We start from the raw sequence: 20,896 nt of genomic DNA, 5'->3' as shown, positions 1-20,896 counted from the left end.
CTGGCTTGTTGAACCCATTACATTTTTAGTAAGGACTGCTCTCAGTTTTGGAATTTTTAATCCAAGAACAATCTTTCTAGGGAAGAAACCCTGCCAAAATATGCAGTCATGTAGATGGTGGCAAGTTACTACATATTGATTATAGATCTAATGGCAAGCTGTAGACATCAAAAGGGCAAGCTCACTAGCCAAATATTGCTTGCTCACAAACACCCATGGCTCATGCATCTGGAAGTTTCTTTTATGGGAAAAAGATTTATTTGAAGATTTCCAGTACTCCTGGGCTTCCATTCCATAAAATCCAGCAAAAGAAGCTGTTGTGATGGTATTTTTCTGTTACTCCTGCTTGCAGCCTCAGCTGAGATTGGGATGTGTACATAATAGTACAAGAATGGGAGCACAGAGATGCAAGGCATCTGACAATGCCACATTCAGCCAATTCACCCCAGAGAAGAGGCTGGCCAGTGGCCTCACTGTCCCTGTGTCATCACAGGGTGTTCCCTATGTTCTGAACTTTTTTCCTGGAAAGGGAGGCCCTACTTGAAGCAAGATAAGTCTTACTGTAAGTAGTGTTTGTTCAGAACAGAAAATAGCCATCCCAACCCAAGAGACAGTCTTAAACTCTTACATAGCCTGTGATAGAAAGCTTTGAGAAAAGAAAAAAGAGCTGGACAACTCCAACTATATATGATTTAGTGACCTGGCAGGGTTCACTCTGCTTCTTTCTCCCCCAGTGGTTTCCTATATTTTGTCCACTCTACAGAATTAGAATCTTCAGTTTACAGCTCTGTGATCCCTGCTTCTCTTGCAGCTGATACTATCTCTCAGGAGGACCTGCTCTTCTCCAAAATCCTGGGCTTGGAAACCTTCTGAGAGATTCTCTGGAAATATGCCCATGACTGTGATCACATGATACACAAAGCAGTGCAGTTCTCATCTGCATCCTGTTTTTCTTCATGCATAGGGAGCACCTCTCTCTCTCCAGTCTCCTCCATTCACCTCTTTGTTTTCTTATTCCCTTTGGCTTTTCTTCACTGTACAGGATTGCACACCACAGGACACTTTTTTCCAGCCATTGCCCTGCATTGCTTGTTTTGTGGATGTTTATCCTTTTTGCCTCCTCTAGACTTTGTAGAGGTCCTTAGAAAATGGGTGCATCTCTACCAGTTTCTGTGGTTTCTTTTGCAAAGGACAGCCTGTCCCCAAGTCCAGCCAGATCTTTGCAGACATTTATTCAAGCTGCCAAAATCCTTGAGGTTTGCCCATTTAGTTTCCAGCCAGTGTGCTGGAGTTGTTTGCAAAATGCCATGGTAACAGTAGAAAACACTGCTGTGTCATTTCATGGTAATGAACAGTCTGAGAGCTGAGTCTGACAGTCTCAGTGGTCTTCTTCTCTTTCTTTTTGTCCATTTCTCATAACCCTTTGGGTAAGGATGTTTCTGTGTCAAAAACTGGCCAGCCCAGACAAACACAATCTGTTCAGGTCAGCTAGACATGATTGCAATACGAGTAATAGGACATGTCAAGATAATGGTAGGTAGCAGATGTATCATAGCAATCCTACAACTTCTGGAAGCTACAGGGAAACAGTATTGCCCAATGAGAAAGTACAGGAAGATTTTTCTGGGTGACCAATGAGATAGAAATGATTGTTAAATCTGCAAGGCATAAATAAAATACTATTCAGTGGTTTTTATTGGCAAAGTGAATTAATCAAATGTGTTTTAAAAGAATGGAATTGTGTTACTAAAGTGAAAAACTAAAGTCCCCCAGGAAATTATCTCTGTTCTTCATGTCTTTTTGGTGCTGCACCAAACAACAGCAGTAATTTTACCTGAGGAATGAATGGTTGTCAGAGTGCAGTGGAGATCTTCAAGGTACTATTTTCTACCAGTTTTGAATCAGATACAGCTTGACCTTTGCTCACTACTTGATGTTACCTGAGTTGAATATACAGATGTGTTCTTCTACAATGTAATCATTCTCTTGGTGCAAGTGCCAACCCATGAATCAGAAGAATCCCCTTGATTTTTTTATCACCTTGGTGATTTGAGTCACAGCACCACGACATGCAAGAGCATACCCTCTAATGCTGTGAACACATTCTTAGTATGCCTTTAGTCTCTTCCTTATTGTCACTTCAGGTTTGTTTCCTTGCAGCGCATTTTGAAGACACTGAATTTTATCTATGAGACGGAGACAAATCCAGCTGTTTAGAAAATCTGCCCTGTACTGTTCTTTTCTTGATTAAAAACAAATAACATATGTCAAAGCTTGTTTCAGGTTTGCATTGAGTTTTTTATAAAGGTTTAACTTCGTGTTTGTTTTATCTGGGCAGATTACTTCTCTGGAAAAATTACTGCTATCAATTTCCTGGAGCATCTCATTAGTAAATCCAGTAATTCATGTTGCCATTAGACTGCAAGGGATCCTGGCTTAGAGGTTCACCTACTTCACCTGCTGTAATGAGCATCAAGCTTGAATGTATGAATGATTTTTAGCAGAAAAAAGGCACTATTTTCTAACCTGTGTCTTACAGGATAATCACAATTAGGGTATAGCCCACAAATCACAGTGTAGTCTCAGGATGGGGCTGTGGAAAATGTCAAATTTTCAGAAGTCAGTGATAAACAATTTTTAATTTTTTTTTTGGCCACTACCTGAATTTCTCTGAATATGCATTTTCTCTTTAATTTAAATTATCCTCAGCAGTCTGTCAGCATAGCACAGTTTAGTTATGATCTGAAAATGAATCTAAACAATCCCACAGCAAATCCCCAGAAACTCTGTTCCTGTACAAGGGAAAACCCCAATGAAGCAATATAAACTCAGTAAAAATAACAAATAATGACTGCAGCTTAATGAAGGGTGGCAATTCTGCTCTGGGGAGATACATAATGGATGTGGCTGCTCTGGTAGCTTGATCTTGTGCCAATTCTCTTCCCTTCATGTTTGTTCATCCCTATCTTGTTGTATAGACAAAGTCAGGAGCTGCTTCATTGTGGGGAGGAAGGCCAGCATCCAGATGCTCTGCTTGGTCTAGAGCTCCCATGCCAGCCTGGCCTAAGGTCTCCTTTCCTTTGGAACAAGGCAAAAAGCATGTGTGTTTTTATCCCTGAATGAAGAAATTAGCTTTTTTCTGCATATCTCGGAGCTGTAGCATTGCTTTTGAAGCACTGGTGTCTTGTTTAATTTGGTGTTCCAGTTACTGGGTGCAATGGGCTGCTCACTAAGTGAGCTGAGCAATTGAAAGGAATCTGTTATGTGTTTTTAAAACAGCACTGAAAAATAGTGAGGCTAGAAATCAGGACACAGAACACACATGCATTCAGGCTAATAGACCTTCAAAGTCAGAGCTAGGAAACAAAACAAAACTGAAAAGAAAAGCAAGTGGTCTCTCCTTCTCCTCTTTGTCTTTATTTAGGGTTACATGGGCTCACTCTAGACTAACCACTTAGGGAAGGCAAATGTTTTCTGTCTCTCCTTGCTTCTGAGACTGATGCCTGCAAACCAAGTTTACAGTAGTGGATATACAGCTATCTTGGAATTCAAAGATATCTCAGTAAAGAGCACATACCACCCTCTGTGAAGGGCCTTGTTTCAGACCAAAAGTAAATAGCCAGTGTCACACAAACCTGCATAGTGATCAAACACTGGAAAACATAACTAGACGCTTTCCTTAGTCATGAAAGGTTAGACTGGTTAAAATTGCCTTCTTTGTATGATGCTTTAAGTCAGTGAATTGAACCCAAAAGAGAGATTTTAAATGTTAACCAGTGAAAATACAAGCAACTCTTAGTTCTAGAAATCTTTTTTAAGAGTAGTCTTTCCTGTTTAATACTGTTAATAATATTATTAATAATTTGCCTATAATTCAGAAGTAGATAACCTTTGCTGCCATACCTCCATTCAAACATGATAATAAGCAGCAATCTTTACAGGCTTATTTGTTATTTCTTTTTTTATCATTTAATATATATTTAAAACCCTGCAGAAGCTTTTACTAGAATTAAAAAATTCATCTTTAGTTCTTTCCTCCTCCTTGTAGCATTGTCTTTATCAAAGCAAAACACTTATTTATATATTTATTTGCAAATATCTGATTGATTGTCCTTAGAAAGGACCAGGTCAACAAACATGCACTAACTGTCTGCTCCCAACTCCATTTCCTGAAATCCTTTCCCAGTTGGGAACAAGAATGAACTTAAGGAGTCCTGCTCCATCAGCACAGCAAGGAAAAAATAAATTTGCTATTTATGCTACACTTACTATGTGATACCTGAGATAATTATCTCTTCCTGTCTGTGCATATACTATTTTAGATACATGCTAACAAAACCTAAAGCAAGCATTGCTCAGATCTTTGACTTCTTGTTGCTGTGTAGATTTCAACTTCTTGAATATTTAAGGAAAGAATGACTTGGTGGTTAAACACAAGTGTAGGAGTCAAGAGGTCTGGATTCTATTTCTGTGCTCTTCCAAGGTTTCCTGTACGCCTTTCTACCACTTGCATGGCCCCTTTGTGTTTTTATACCCATTTTTATTCCCATCTACTAAATGGGGAATAGTCATTGCTTCATACATGCTGCTGCTGTGAGACTTAATTCATGTTCCTCTGAAAGAGTTTCTGGTTCTTCAGAAGCAAATAGAAATAGAACCTCAACTCAGATTAATTATTCCTTGAGCTGTCTTTTGCATGTAACCTCGCCCAAAGGGAATGGTATTTGTAAATGTCATCCTTAAAATGAAAAATCTGTTCTCCTTTTTCTGCACCTCCATGCCTTTTCCACTTCCCTTCTTTCTCTTCCAACAAGCTGCAGCATTTTTAAGATATCTCCTCATTCTCTGGGGCACCCAGCTGATCACCAGCTTGGGTGTGGGGTTTGTTTTACATGGAGATGTCCATTCACTTATATTGCAACCCTCTTTTCTCTGTCTCTGAGCATGCAAACAGCCCTGCAGAAAGAATAGGGCATATCTGTATTTGATTTAAACAGACATTTGGAACAAGCTGGGCATTTCAGGGAAATGATTGGTCTTTAGTTTCATTTAAAACAAAGGAATTCCCAGGCATTTCTGTGGACTTGGGGCTTTTTAATCATCTCTTGAGAGTTTTTGACCATACAGAGATGAGATACTACAATGCTCTTGAACATGAATGTTTCAGTTAATGACTGATTACTAAATGATTTGTTTCTGAAACAGCATAATGCAAAATTTACAGTGTTTGCATGAGGAGAGGGAGAGGAGAGTAATCCTTGCATTTAATCTGCACATATACAGAGGTCAGTTCACTGAGCTGTGTGAGATAACCACTGATTTTCAAACCTGTAGAATCCTTTGCATATAACAGAATGACTACTGAGACACTCAGTGTATTTTGGGGGAGCATCATTGATGTAAATGCTTTGTCAGAGAGATACTGTCAAGCAGAATACGCAGTAAAAAAACTGTGGCATAAAATTTGGCATGTAAAGAAGAAAGGAAGAGCAAGTTGCTACCAGTAGGTATAAGTGCTGGTGCTAAAAAATACTTGATGTTTGAAAGACCTGAAGAAGCCCTCATGAGAAATAAGAAAATAAAAACAGAGCAGCAAGATTTGAAACATTGGAAGCCATGGAAACAAGGAGAAGCAGTTGGAGCTTGCTGCAAAAGGGAGAGGAAGCAGGAAGCCAGGATTAAGAGAGGACACACACTGTGAGGGTGCCAGGGTGTGTCAAGTTCAAGGTCCCATATTCCCATGCATTGGGTGCCAAGTATCAGCAGCTATCAATGGTTTATGTGTGGGTAGGCTGGTTATCAGATTAAAAACCTTTGCTTTCTGCCCATTTCTCCTTTTCTCTGTCAATTAGGAAGGGGAGATGTTGAGGGAGTTGCTTTATGCATGCTGTGGATATCAGCTGTCAGAGCTGCAGCGCTCAAACCATTCAGTGTTGTCAGGGAACACAGAGCTCCTTTATCAGTAACTTTAGGAAGTTGCATTGATCAGTGGGAAAATTATTAAAAGGCTAAACGGATATATTTATGGTATTTGGCCTGCCATAAATTGTCTCACAACAAATGCTTTCATTTTCCACTCAGTTTTCTCCTGAGGATTAAAACATACAGCTCTCAAAGTGACAGACTTGGGAGAGCCTGGGAAAGCAGTGATATTGCAAAAACCATGTGCCCCTCCTACACCTTCAGTGCATTCTTCTCATTACCACAAACTGTCCTCAGGAACACTAGATCTGAATTAACTACTAGCTCTGCAATATTTTAAAGATCTCTCTAGGCTGTTTCCTGCCCTCCCCATGCTCCCTTACTTGGGCAGATATCCCAGTGAAGGGCCATGGGAGTTTTTCTTGAGACATCTGTTCAGATTTCTGTTTCTTCTTTCTTCTTTTCAGCCAATATTTTGCTCCTTTCCTTTCACTCCTTGTTGCTTAGTGCAAAGTGAGGAGAAGAAATGACTAGGTGATAGCAAGCGAAGAGAAAAAGAAACCTGTCAGAAAGGAACAGAAAGCACTCAGAGTGATGGGAAAGACTGGAACCTGGGAAAAATTAAATTCCTAAAACCTGTCAGCAATGCTGGACACAGATGGTTTGGTGTATACACTTTGAGTTTGGCTATCCAATTCTTGTCCCACTAAACACATCCTCTTGGTTTGTAGATGTAATTAGCAGGTCAAAACTAGCTTAATTAAGTGTGATGAAAAAAGCAATCTGTTGAACAGGCAGCTGCCCCTTGCATTATTTCAGGTCTGGGGAGATTTGGTCTTAAAGCAACACTAGGGAAGAATTGGATTTCTGTAAGCCTGAGCTGCCTTTTTAGTATGCTCTCAGAGGGTGCCTATGCTTTTGTACCTCACCAACTCACTGCATCAACTCAGCAGGTTAAACAGCCTCTCAAAAAGAAATGGTAGGCAAAATAAAAATACAGCTAATTCTTCCAGATGATTTGAACCACTAGAGAAACTTGTTTTCCTGCTCAGAAGAGACATATTGCAGACTTCAACCAGGAAGCAGGTGAAAGTCAGAGATGTAGCTTTGCTTATTTCTTTTTCTGTGATGAGTTACTTGTCCCTGTATAGACACGTAGGTGGCTGTATACATATTTTTTCTCATTTAAACATATCTAGCAGCCACTTGGTTTTATTTTTCAAGATGGGTTTAGGTTTCTTTCATTTTTCAATTCCAACATGAGAAATACCAAACTAGCTTCTTGTCACAAATATTCTGCTTCATGTTTGTACTGCAGAGTAAGTGTTGCTTAAATATTTTAGTGATTCAATTGCTTCACTTATGAATTTCTGTCTCCATGACAACCCTTTATGCTTTGTAATACCTTTGGCCAACACAGTGGAACTGACTATTATTTATTTCAAACCATGTAATGTTTAGCAGTGAAGACACACAGAGAAATGGAAGAAAAACCAAAATACCCAAAGGGCTAATTCACAACATTCCTTTTGAAAGTAATTTTCAAGATGACCACATCATTGACTGTATGGAAAGCTTGGTCATGTTAAAAATGCCTAATTCTTTCACAAAACCCACTTCTGTGCCTGTCCCTTTCTCTCCATTGTGTGCTGATATAGACAGGCTGCAGAATCTGGCCTTGAGTGTCATCTCTATGAGCATTACTCTTCTGTGAAGGAAAGTTAACTTCCTGTTGAAAGTGCTTCCCAAGCATTATATAATATTTTTTTCAGAGGCATCCAACTCAAATGCTCCCACACTGCAAAAAACCAGAAGTCTGTTCCTGCCTGAGATGATGGATCTGCCACATCATGGAAGGTGTGGCAGGGTCACACAGTTCTTGTGAATCTCAAAAAAGATCCCATACTTCCATCATTTGGAAATTCAGATATGCAAATAATATCCTGTGTATGGAATCTCTGTGGTATATCGCTCTGAAGGGATTCTAATAATAAAACACCACTTAAAGTAATTTGGCTAGGAATTTTTCCACTCCATTCTCAGACACACTCCTACATTTGTACATTCCTTTTTCTTCCTGATGCTGTTCTGTATCTTCCTCAATTTTTTAGTTTATGTCTGGTTCATATATGCAGGCTAACCTGCACACCTGCCAGATGTCAGACTTCTGACAGTTGCAAGTAGCATGAGCTCTTTGTGAGTACAGCTCTTAACAGGGATGTATTTGAATAGTGGCTTGACTTGTGGGTGCACCTGGAGATGCATCAGAACAAAGCCTTATTTTCACATGATAGTAAATGTCAGGGTTGTTATAAATTAGACCTCACAAAAGTGTTTCAAGTTGCCTGTGCTGTACTCCCAGTCCCTGCTGAGGGACCTTCTGTGTAATGTCCTAGCACTCTCATGCCTCTGAAGAGCAGCAATAATGGACAAAGACTGTTGCTGACCTGCTCATGTATCATACTGGAACTTTCTCAGAAAAATGAGGAGCCAGAAATTTCATGTGACCCAGGTATTTTGATAAGATAGCCATAATAACAGTTGTGTTTGTATTAAAGATACTATCTACCTGATAAACCTTTGCCTTCTTTTTCCCCCTCTATTATGGCACATTTGGAGCTTAAAACTTCATGAGTTTATAGATTAGAAACACTGTTCATGTAGATGTTTTCTGTTGTCTAAACCACCCTCTAATTCTTAATAAATAATGGTGTTTCATAAAACCTACAACAATGGAGCCCCAGAAGTCTCCCATGTTCTCTTGATTTCTAAAGCCACTCATCTCTGTCTCTCTGTCTCCTCCTATTTACCAAGCACTGTAGTGCTCTGTCATGAGAGAACTACTATAATTTTGAGGTTTAATGACTCCAGGTGGTGCCACCTTAAATATAAAAGCAATCTAATTAGGCCACCTTCTGGCTGAATCTGCTTTAGTCTTTGACTCCAGAGAGACAAGGAAGACAAGTGAGCCTGTGTACATAATACTGACTCTAAAAGAGCAGACGTTGCTGAACACATTCCTCTTTTGTTTTCATTGTTCCCTTGTGCTTGAAGCATCTACAGAAAATCTTGGTGTAATATGATATAGCACTTAGGACAAGCAGGGTGGTTATAAATGGCTCTTGCCTCACTTCTGGATCCAACAGATGTTACTACATGAGGTCTGGTTCTCCCTGATTCTATAATGTGATTTTAATGGCTAGATACCATTGAAGCCTGCAAGTCCTACAGACAATAGTGTCCTTTTACATTCAGAAACATCTGCTAGCTAAGTGCTCTCCTACAGCCTGAACTCCAAATGAACAAATCTGTGTTTGAACACCAGCACTTATATCAGCCTGGCAGACAGCATTCTCAGGAGAAACAAAGTCTAATATGTCTTTTCTCATTTGGTAGAGCTTTTTTCTTTTCCCTTCCCTTCATGTTTCTCTTTTTATCATCCACTGCTTGAAGAGATATGAAGTTTGTGTGCCTTTTCTAAGGACTTAGTGCAACCTGAGGGCTAAATGTGTAATTCTAATAATGGTATTTTGCTATTCCCTCAAAGGACAGGATAGAACTGGTGCCACTCAGAGTAATATTTTGGGCTGTCACTATTTGATCAAAGAACTTGGATCTGCCAGTGTTATTGCTTTTAGGATGGGTGACTTCTTTGCTTTAGAAGGCGTTTCCAGTAACCGAGGGCAACACGTTTGAAATTTCAGTATTTACAGAGTAGTGAACTCTCCATGGTAGTGCATTTCAAGCCCCCTCTGGGGAAGAAACAGGTTAGAGAGCTCACTGGCACATCTCTCCTTTTCTAATTTGTGCTTCTTCCAGTTTGGTCTTGTTTCTGTGGATGCCTGTAGTTCCCATAGCATGCAGTGTGGGGAACAAGCCTGAACCCAGCAAACAGCTTACTCATAGCCACAGGCTGTAAGTTTTTAAAGGTGCCCGAGTTCTTTGGGGGGTTGAAACCACAGCACTGCTTTGTCAGTGCAGTTTATACCTTAAGCACTGTACAATAAGTGTTCTTTATAAAACAGCATATCATGTGTACTGTTAATGCCTGCAGATTAAAACAGCTGCCAGGAAGTAAAACTATTGCATGCAGAAAAATCAGGCAGACACCCAAATTTGAAGCTTAAATTAGTTCTCTCTTTAGGAGCTGTGAATCTTAAGGGAACTTCAAAGAAAGGCTCTTACAGGGATTTAGAAATTAAAATCACAGCAATTGTTCTCAACCTGTGTTTAGTGTTGAGGGCAGCACCTTTTATTCTAGACTTCAAGAAAACTTGCCTGATATTCCAATTATATTGGTCTAATTAATGTCATTACTGCTCCTTAAAAACACTGTCTCACAGAAAGTAGGGTTAGGTCATAATAAAGCCACTACCAGGTGTGCTTGGAACTGAGCCAATTAACACTTTCTTCTTTGTATCCAGACTATCTCCCTATGAAACAGCAACAGTTACAATTTTCCAGGGAAGTTAGCAATTACTGGGAAGGCACATTTGCTTCGTATACACCAGCCAGCTGCCCATGTACTTTTCAAGTAAATCACTGCAGTCAATTACCAGATTTCAGGCCTGTTTAAAGTATTAATAAAAAAAAAATTTGATTTACTAGCTTTACAATTTGTCTATTTACCATTAATGTAAATTGTACTAATTGAAGTTTAAGTTCTTAACAAAAGTTCATGTTCCATAGAGCTAATTCTGAAAACCATATGTAAAATTCATACAAGGATCCAACAAAGTTAACTTTCCTGCCATCATGCTTATGGCTGGATCATTTCTTATTATCACCTGCCCTCTGTATTGTCAAAAAAATATTGCTTCTTCATTGGGCAACAGATAGGTACATTTGGCAAACAAAATACATTATGAGCTCTACAAAGTGTAAAACACAGGGGAAACAAAAGAGACTGAGATTCTCCAGAGGAACTTCTATTTGCAAAACTTCATTTCCATTTGTTGCATTTGAATTTTAAACACAACCTTCTATGTGTTGCCACTACAAGTTGTTGTACCTCAGATTCTCACTGTCACTTAGTCCATAGACAGTTCCCAAAGTATCAATATTCAGTGTTTCTTCCTTGATTCTCAACAGATTGAATTGATCTGCTCCCACCTGCCTTCCTAAGACAAAAGTTATTTCATCTATGGCTGACACATATTTTACAGATAACATTTTAATGTAGTCCCACTGGTCCTGACTTGTAAGTAAACTTGATTTACTGTCTGGTTTATTGATCTCACTTTGCAAGGCTTTGCCTCCCTTCATAACAGCTGTGAACACATTGCCACAACAGGAGTTTGCCTTCTGTACACCAGCAATTTGCCCTTTCATGTTCTGAAATCTCCAGAGAAGTGGTGGTGGTGTTAATCTTTAATTCCTGGGATCCTACCTCATATTGAAGACACTGAGCATCTTAATAAAATGTAAAAAAGAAAATAATTTAGATAACTGAGCAATATTCACAAAACCACCAAGAATACAAATTATATTTTCCAAGCAAATTGTTTCTTGAGAGTAGTATGCTTGGTCTCCAAATGAGCTGCAATTTAAAATAGACAAGAATATATTTGGGGAATATACAGGGCATGCACAATGTCACTTGTAACTGGGTCACTCAGGCCAATCTGTACCTTCATATTGTCCCATGTCAGTGGGTTTCTATTCCACATGCCCATTGGAATATAGAGGTACTGAGATCTCTGCAGCTGAGCAGCCAGTCAAGAGCTGGTTGAATCAATATATATGTATTTGAGAACTCCCACTGTATATGTGGAAATAGCAATAGGAGTCTACTGCATATGCAGGGAAATAGAGGGCTGGCAGCTGGGGAATGAAGGGAAATGGGATTTTAAGGGGCAGGAGGAAATGACTAAGAACTGTAGCAGAGGTGAGATCACACTAGTACACAGACTGAGCAATAGAAGCTCAGAAAGGTAAATCAAAGGTGCAGAGGATGTGGGAAGAGAAGGAGAGGTCTGTTGGATAAACAGAAGGCAGGGAATATTCTTATGGCTTAAATAGCTTTTTTTATTGAAAAACACTTCTGCTGGTTGAAAGTTAAGAAAGCCAAGGCAAAGATGCAAAAAAAGGGGGGAAATGGACTGAAAACAATAATTTGTAATGCCAGTAAACAGTGGTACTGAGTAGCTTCCTTACAAAAAAGAAAGATATGTGGATATCAGGCACAAATTCCCACATCCAGTGGTGTCCCTCTCAAAGTTCTTTTCTGAAGAAAGGCCCTGATTTTGCCCTAGATGAACAAAATAATCAAAACAAAGAAAATTACAGGCATCAGTATTATTGATTTGGAATCCACAGGAAGAAGCTTGCAAACAAGAGTTTAGTGCCAGGCTTGGTGGGAGAGGGGTTGAGTGGTTAAGGGGAGAGCAAGGGGCAGACATGATGTAGGCAGCAGCCTCCCAAACTGCAGCTTCCTTCCTGCTGCTCCCTGTGCTAAGCACTGCACTGAAAAACCCCTTAGCAGAGCTTCCCAAAGTTCTTTGCTGTTGCTTCTTTATCAGCACTTTGATAAGACAGCTTGTTGGTGCTGCTGAACTGAGGAGTGTTTCCATGAAGTGCCTCTTTGTGTGTTAAGAAAAGTTACAGTCTTTCTTTGCTGTGGAATCAGCATATGGACTTTCAAAGCCCATTATAAGGAATATATTGGAAGCACCTGAGTCACTTCTTATGCCAGCCTTGCTGCTCTGTCATGTGTGCATAGCAGGACCACTCATGCAGAGTGCAATGTCTCCTACTTTGGTTTGCAGGGTAAAACATTCTAAGATGATAAACTTTGACTAGGTTATGACAAGAGGTTTGTGGTTGAAAAAAAAAATCTTCAATTATTCATAACCTGTCAGGGGAAAAAAAGCCATATGATATTGGATTATGCATATTTTATCATCAAGTTGTATAAGTGAGCTATTAAACTGCATGCAATTCTTCCAAGTCTTTGTTTTATAGATTAGTTCTACAAAGCATTTTGTGTTCCTGCTGAACATAAACAACCTCTCATATCTCCACCTACTACACCAAGTATTCTCCTGATTAATTCATGAGGTCTATAATCAAAAGGAGCTAGGGAGCAGAAATTAGATTTTAAGCCCTCTCCTAGCTTTGGCAGAGCAAACTATCTATGTTCAACTCAGGAAAGCAGGTTATTTGATAATTTTCATTCAAAACAGCATGCATTGTTCTATCATTAGCACCATGTCTGGTCCTTTGTCTTTGCAAGGAACACACAGTAGTTCTGCAGCTACACAGAAGCCATGGTGATGGCTCTGGGAGGTTATCATCATTAGGCTAATGCTAGAAATGGAGGAAGCATCAGGAAAAAATCAGCCTCACTTGAACCTTTGTGCACAACTAGGTGAAACCCCAAACTTCAGCTCTTCCCAGATGGGAGGGTGCTGGCACCCCCCAGTACAGTGGCTCACAAGAACTGGTGAGGGCATCATGCAGAGGCTCTTCTGGAGACAACTATGGCCACCCACAGCCACATCACTGCAGAGGGAAAGGACAGACACTCAGTGAGGAGGTTTAGAGGCTCCTCAAGCAGGTGGGTAGAGCACCATGGCAGACTGAGCTTCCTCAGTGCTCGTTGCTCTGATGTCTCTTGGGCTTTTGCCTCAGAGTCCCTCCACCTTGGAGCATGTTGGGTGACTGTAAGTTAATGCCCAGGTGTAGAAAATAGCTCTTGAGACTTCAAGGATGAGATGTCAGAAAGAGTAAACTTCCCCAGGAGCAAGGACAGCTGTTTCACAACCACTTTATGACCAAATATAATATCATCTCACATAGGTATTCTCTTATCCATGGATGTCTTCTAGGGCCTGGAGCAAATGGTACTCCATCTGTAGTACCTTGCTTTTACAAAACTGATTATCACAGGCTGAGCCTGGCTGGCCACAGGCATGCAAGAAAGCCAGAACAGTAATCCCAATATTTCTGACCAACCCACTTTAGGGAAGTGCCAGCAGAAATGAGGAGAGAGCCCACTCTCTTTAGGCTTTGCAGGCACCAAATTGTTGCCTGTCTCACAAAAGGCTGAGTATTGAACTCAGCCAAACACCCTTGGAATTTCACTGCCTCTTGGTCAGCTCCTGGAAAACCTTTGTCTGAAGAAGAAGATGGAAAAATGGAAAACCAGTACCTCAATCTATATGTCAGTTTTTCTCATGGGCTGTAGGTGTAATGCAGCAGCAGGACATCAGTGTAAGAGATATTGCTTTGGAAAGTATCTGGGGAACAATGTTGTGATGTCTTTATATTGTCTGTAGTCTGGCAGGAATGAAAAGGAGGCAGGGAAAGGTTGGTTCAAGGTGCTGGCTGTTGTATCCTCATCTACACATTGATTTCTATAAGAAACTGGTGTCTGTGCTTTTGCACTGATGATAAACTGGGCTTACTCGATGTTTTAAGAGCTCAGTTCAAAGGAGATGTTCTGCTAAATTAATGAGACATTTAAAAATAAATCACATTACTATTATTGATATTGATATCCTTAGCCCCCAGAGGCTCCAGGTGCTCTTAATTCTCACTGGAGTGCTAAATACTAACTTCAGGGAAAAAAAGGAAAAAACATAACAAAGGTTAAGTGTGTTCAACTCATAATTTTTGGCAATGTCCCTTTAACTCAGGTGTCAGTTGGAGGGGTTCTTTTCTTGACACATTTTCTTCTGTTATTTTCTTGAAATCCCTCTAGATACCATAGCAACAGCTGGATCACATGCTCCTCGGTGTGCTCCCTGTAAGCAGATGTGAATAATGCTGGCTAACAAAGGCTCAGCAAGTGCTGGACAGGGAAAGGACTGAATTAAGCCCCTACATTTTTAATAACTCACAGCAAAGGCTTTCCATAATTTCTTATGACACAGGTAAATCCAGATCCCAATGAAAACCAGATTCAAGTTACTTCATCACCTAATAGAAAGACCATCAAGATAGCTGGCATTTTACAGCCATTTTCTCCCCATCCTATGTAGGGAATTCATGGAAGTCTGAGGCTAAAATACATTTCCATATTCAAAGTGTTTACAATGCCTGGATGAATACTATGTCTGCTTTATTGATGGGTTATTTCTGGTGTTAAATTGATTACATTCTTTGGTATTTTTTGAAACTTTATGCAAAGAAGGAATCAGAACTATTCATCTGTCAATGAATGATCTAAATTCACGTGTACTCTAACATGTCAAGTAATACAGGTCTGTTTGGCCTAATAACTATGTCATAGTTTTTTAAATCACAGAATAAAGCTTCTCACATGTCAAATGATCATTTAATAATGCCATCGCTTAGAGGAAGCATTCATAATCCTTTTCCTTGACTAATGTGGAAAATCTGTGTACAACCTTATTTATGTTCATATTTAGGAGAGTAAAAAATGATAATTCTCTCCCTTAATCTGATTTCTGCTTCCAAGTATCTCCCATAAATTCCTCCCATGTAACACCAAACCGTATGCAGTCTCAGCTGTGTCACATTCACTAGATTCAAAACCCACTTGCAGTGCACAGAGTCTGTAGCTATGTCAGACATTGTGTAATCCATGTGTAGTTTAATTATGGGTTCTTACAAGGACAAATAAATCATACCTCCTTGCAGCATGATGGAAGGGCTAAAATCCAAAACAAGGAAAGAGAATATTAAATTTATTCTGTTTTGCAACTAGATTGAGGGTTAGTAAGAAATCATTGCTAATACTTCTGATGAAAATCTAGACTTGACTGTGTGATTTGTAAAATATAAAGTGTCTCTGAAATTGAAGATGCCTATGGAGCTCTTAGACTAATACTTGTTTATAGTGTCTGCCTCAATTTAGATGCAAAAACTGAAGGGATCTAATTATTTTCCTTCTCTTTTACAAAGTCACTTTTCATTACATACCATTAAGTTAGAAATCCAGGGCAGAAATATTAAGCAGTAAAGTCTACTGCTGATTTTAGCTCTCTTTTCTGTATGAAGACTAATGAGTGTGTATGTGTGTTTGCCTTATACTTCTGCCACCCTCTTGGAAGTGATGCAGGAGTTTTTTGCTGATTACTGAACATGCTCACAAGTAAGGTCAGAGTAAGGGAAACAGCCTTGTCAAGTAGAATGACAGCCCCTGCTCCAAAGCCTGAGATCATTGCACAGCACACTGCCTGACAGGCACTTTTATGCATGGCTTCCATAGGTGTGGAGTGGTCTCTGAGCTGTGTAAAAAGGCACTGGTGCTTTAACAGGGTGGGCATGAAGGGTGGAAGGAACACAGGATATTAATAGCTTCATAATGTTTCCTTGGCTGGGCAGATGAAGGTTTAGATGGAATGGTGTCTGTCAATCACAGGGTCTGTGTCTGAGCCTTTCCTGCATGTCCTGGGACAACAGGACAGAGCTGGAAGGGACCTTCCTGGCAGGAGGAGACACCAAAGGCACAGAGTATCCTAAGGGCTCAGAACAGCTCAAGTGCACTGCCAGTCTCCTCCTGGGCTGCCTGTCACTGCCACAGGCTGCTGTGTAGCTCTCCACAGAAAACAGTCTGGAGGGTGACCCACTCTTTCTGGCTGCAGGACAAATCAGCCAGGCCGGGTGGGCCAAGGGTGCTTGCCCTGCTCCTGTCCCTTGTGGGGAGACACAAGTCTATGCTCCCTAGACTTCTGGTTCAGCATTTCTCCCAAGAACAGCAGATGAGGTTAGAACAAGGACTTTATGAAAAACCAGAGCCGTTCAGGCTAGGGAGGTGAGCTCTTCCATACAAGCTGTAGTGGCTGTTAGCCCCTGCCCTGCCACCAGGGACTGGTCTTCCTGCTAAACCATCCAGCTCCAGGGAGGACACAGGCACAGGCCTTTAAACTGATACTGCACTTAAGTGATTACAGACTCTTCACCTTCAGCCTGATTGCAGCTGACTTGAGGGAAAGCAAGTTCAGAAATCTAGTTCTGTCTGTCTAAGGGTTGCAGAATAAGAGGGCTAAATTAGAATTTAACTGGCATTGCCCTGGGGATGGTCTTACAACCCATAATAAAGGAAAAAGGCAAGCAATCAGCAGCAAATCCTAGCAGGATGAATCACATGCAGATAGGTTTAAACACAAGAACAGCAATTGTGTTTATAAGTGGAAATTGTTTGTTGTTTTATTTGTAGTCATTGTACACAAACATTTTTGCTCAGAACTTCTAGACAGACCATGTATGTTATGTTTGTGGAAGGACAAAATCATTCTTAAAGCATGACCATAATCACAAAGAGATTGTTTCATCTCAGATATGTTTACTGACCTTTCACCACCAGAAAATGCTTTTTTACTGCAGTCTGTGGCAAGAGAAATTCCAGAGAATTGTAATGTGTGCAATTAACAGTGGGTCAGCATTGTAGCTGGTGTAATTCTGGGTGGCTACAGCTTGCAGATATAGTTACTTACATCAACTGCGTGTCTGGCCCTAAGAATGGAAAATAAGATCTGCTGTGCAGAATGAGACCACTGTTAGAGAGGACCCCATGACTAGCCTTTTTATGTGAGAAAATGCAGAGTTAATAGGATTTTGCTATTAGTGAATTTCATCTGATACAGTGTTTTATTTTATTCCAGATCAGCCTGGCAGGTATTTAGTCCCAACAAAGCCGAGACTGTGAGAGCATTTTTTTACCTGTTCTGAACATTTTCCTGCGTGTCCTGTTACTGCCCAGGAAGCAGGAGCTCCAGGCACAGGAGCCTGCAAGTGGCTGGACTGCAGGTGCTATCACAGGGTGGCCTTGGGCAGCCTCACCCCACCAAGAGTGTCCTGGACTTGAGGCTGCCAGTTCAGCTCTGGCACAATCACAGTCCTCACAAATGTTGAAATGCAAACCAGAAAAACCAAGCTGCACCTTTTTATTTCTTGACAAGTACTTGAAATAGAAATACTCTGACCTGGTTTTTTTTTTTAATGCTACTCCTGTCTTGATATTTCCATGTAGAAAAAATTGTGTGTCACTCTTTGCAGCAGCCCTGTTCTCAAAGCCTTAGGGCTGGATTCAGCCCAGCAGCCCTGTACTGGGGAGTAGCCACCCAGCTGCACCAAAAGCAAGGGTTATTTGACAACGGTTCAGAGCAACCTTTTTCAAGCCTTGAAGAGCACAACTCAAATAATAGTCACTGCCTGCTATGCTCTTTTCATGCTCTCTCCTTGCTTGGCACTGAAATAATAAAAAGCCTCCTTTAGAAGATAATGCACATTCTGTGTTGGTCACCCTTCCTGTAATTTATAGGAGCTAAGGACGCCAGGAAAGCCCAAGAATAACAGGCATTTCTGCTGCATTTGAAGATACCTTAGCAAAGTTTTCTGATAGATTAGAAGAAAAAATAAGCAGTTTTAATGCAGTACCTAGGCACCATCACCCACATCTGGCTTAAAATGTCAGTGAAGCCAACCTTGAAGAAGGCTTTGCCTGTACAGTGGCTGGTGCCTCTGTGCCTCAGGGCAACAGAGCAGAGAAGGGAAACACCACAGGGGTAAATGCCTGAGGGTCAGTGCTCAGCTGAGCAAGAGCCTGGCCCAGGAGTACCCTCAATGCTGGCTGTGGGTGAGCAAAGCTCTCTCCTCATGTAACAGACTGAGGACTGGGTACAGCACCCAGCAGAGCAAAGCATCTCTCATGTTTTATGGAGCCTCTGTTCTTGCTTCCCACCAGCTGCTGCATCCCCTCACACACATTGCTCTCCTTGTTCCTCTGAAGCAAGGACAAGCTTTTCCTCCTCCTCCCAGTAATGCTGGAAAATCCATAAGCCAACATTGTAAGACTCGCCATTGCAAGAGGAGCTCTTCTCCTGGCTGAACTTCTTTATACCTTTCTGAGGTGTTAGAGATGGGAGGAGAGCTGCCTTTTCCTGACACCTTGTCTGATGATGCAACAACCTGGACTATCATCACAGGGCAGATGTTTTCTGCAGCAGCTGGGGAAAAATAATTAGTACAGCAGAGGTATGAGCAATCCTGCATTGTGTGTTCCTCAGCAACAGAGGCCTTAGGCTTTGGTTGCCTGAGTAGCAACAGGAAAAGTGAGGTAGTTTGAGGGATCTATTACACCAGCCTGAAGTTGTCTTGCAGCACAGTTTGATCATTCAACAGATGGAAAACACCCACCTTTGACCTCACTTGCTTCTCAGTTAATGCCTTCTGCTCCTCCTTTGTACTAGCATGAGTAAAACAGAAGCTTTCTGGAGGGGAAAACAGAGGTCCCTAATCTGCTGTGCAGACTTGTAGCTGGACTTAGAGGGGCAGCCCCTTGCCAGAGTGGAATTTGTCCTGCTTTTCATGGGTTACAGCTGCTCCTGAGCAAACTTTTCTCTCCTTCTCTTATTCACATAGCAGACTGCAAACTTTTCAGGCTACTTCAAATAGCAGTCTGATTGAACATGAAATCTTTGCCACCAAGAGATCTGTCATTTGGCAGATGAATAACATCATTGCTAAAGTTTTAAAAGAAATAATAAATCTTCCATCCTCTGTGTCTTACAGTTATCCTGAGTCTGTACAGCTCACAGCTGTTTTTCAGGAGGGAGACAGATTTATGTAGAGAACTAATGTACATATAAATCTTTTCCCCATATATGCAGCCTTCTCCTATGTTTAATCTTGGACTTGGTCTGAACTGATACAACACTCAGAAATTTTTAGCATTGATGGAAGCCACTGTCCACTGTGCAGCAGCTCCTCTTATGGGTCTCCCTTAATTGGGGGAGGAATAAAAACTAATTCAAAGATAGCATTGCACTCAGTAATAGATTCATACTGATCAGATTAAGAAACTTTCATATTGAAAGGCTGCAAACTGTTCTTTCTCTGCCTAACTGCTGTTACATAAATTGATAGAGGATAGGAACTTTTAATCTGTATGGGATCTTCCAAACAGAGGTCCTTATAATTCTGCCAGGTTCTCATCTCACTCATTTGAATATTGCTCCTTTTCTTGAGAAGAAGTATGCATTTCAATTTGCTGTAAAGGTTTATTCCTATCCCTTAAAGAATTTTCATTACACGTGATACGAATGCTGCTCCACATTTATACTTGGAGTTTCAAGGCTCAGAACAGACTATAAGTGCTAAGAGAAAAAGCTTCATGATAGAACACAGGTCTAGCAAAAAAAGGAATCATTCAGCCACAATAGGGTATAAATGGAGAGACTACCAGGCAGACCACACTCTGAATCTGGTGGTTACTTTCAGTCTGGACCGTATCACCCTGCCCATCATTCTTGTGGTAGAGGCTGCCACTCCCTGCTTCTGTAAAAGCAGAGAGGGGAAGGATTGGATCTGTCTCCTACCACCTGTCAGAGCCCAGCTTATCAAATCTGGGGCTGCTGGCACTGCAGCAGAGCTCATGAGTGGATGCCCAGTGTGCACTGACCATGATACTGGATGCATCTGGAAGCATATGCATCTTCCAGGAACACCATGGAATTCTTGGAATGCTCAGTGACTTCACTCTTGGGTGTTGGGGAAGGATGACAAAAGGTGAGAGCTGTAGTGCAATGTGGCTGCAAAGTCTTTAACTCCAGGCATGCAGAGGCTGCTCATTTATAGAACAGCACCATTCCTCTCTCATGTGTGCCGATTCAGGAGATGAAATTTCCTCCAGTACAAAAGGACCTGTTGCCTACTTTTTTACTTTTTCCTTCTGTGCTGAATGAATCCATATGCAGTGCTAACTCAGACTAATACCTTGAATGTAAACTTTATTTCACTTTCAAGAAAGGGTCAAAGACTGGATCTGTTATGTTGTAAGCCATTATCATAGGAAGCCTATTTTCCAGCATCAGCACATCCCAAGAATAGCAAGTACTGGCAGTTGGTTTGCCAGCCTCTAGCACTGACAGATCAGAAACTATGTCCAACTTTAAATCCACGACAGATTACTCTGGGCCTAAGACCAAACAGTATACCCTGTCTCAAACACAAGAGAGGAGCTCCACCCTCCAAAACCAATTTAGCTTGTTATGACCTACATACT

This window comes from Serinus canaria, chromosome 7, assembly GCF_022539315.1.
Source record: "Serinus canaria isolate serCan28SL12 chromosome 7, serCan2020, whole genome shotgun sequence".
Taxonomy (NCBI): Eukaryota; Metazoa; Chordata; class Aves; order Passeriformes; family Fringillidae; genus Serinus; species Serinus canaria.
The sequence above is the reverse complement of the archived record's forward strand: the minus strand, read 5'-3'. Positions refer to the sequence as shown.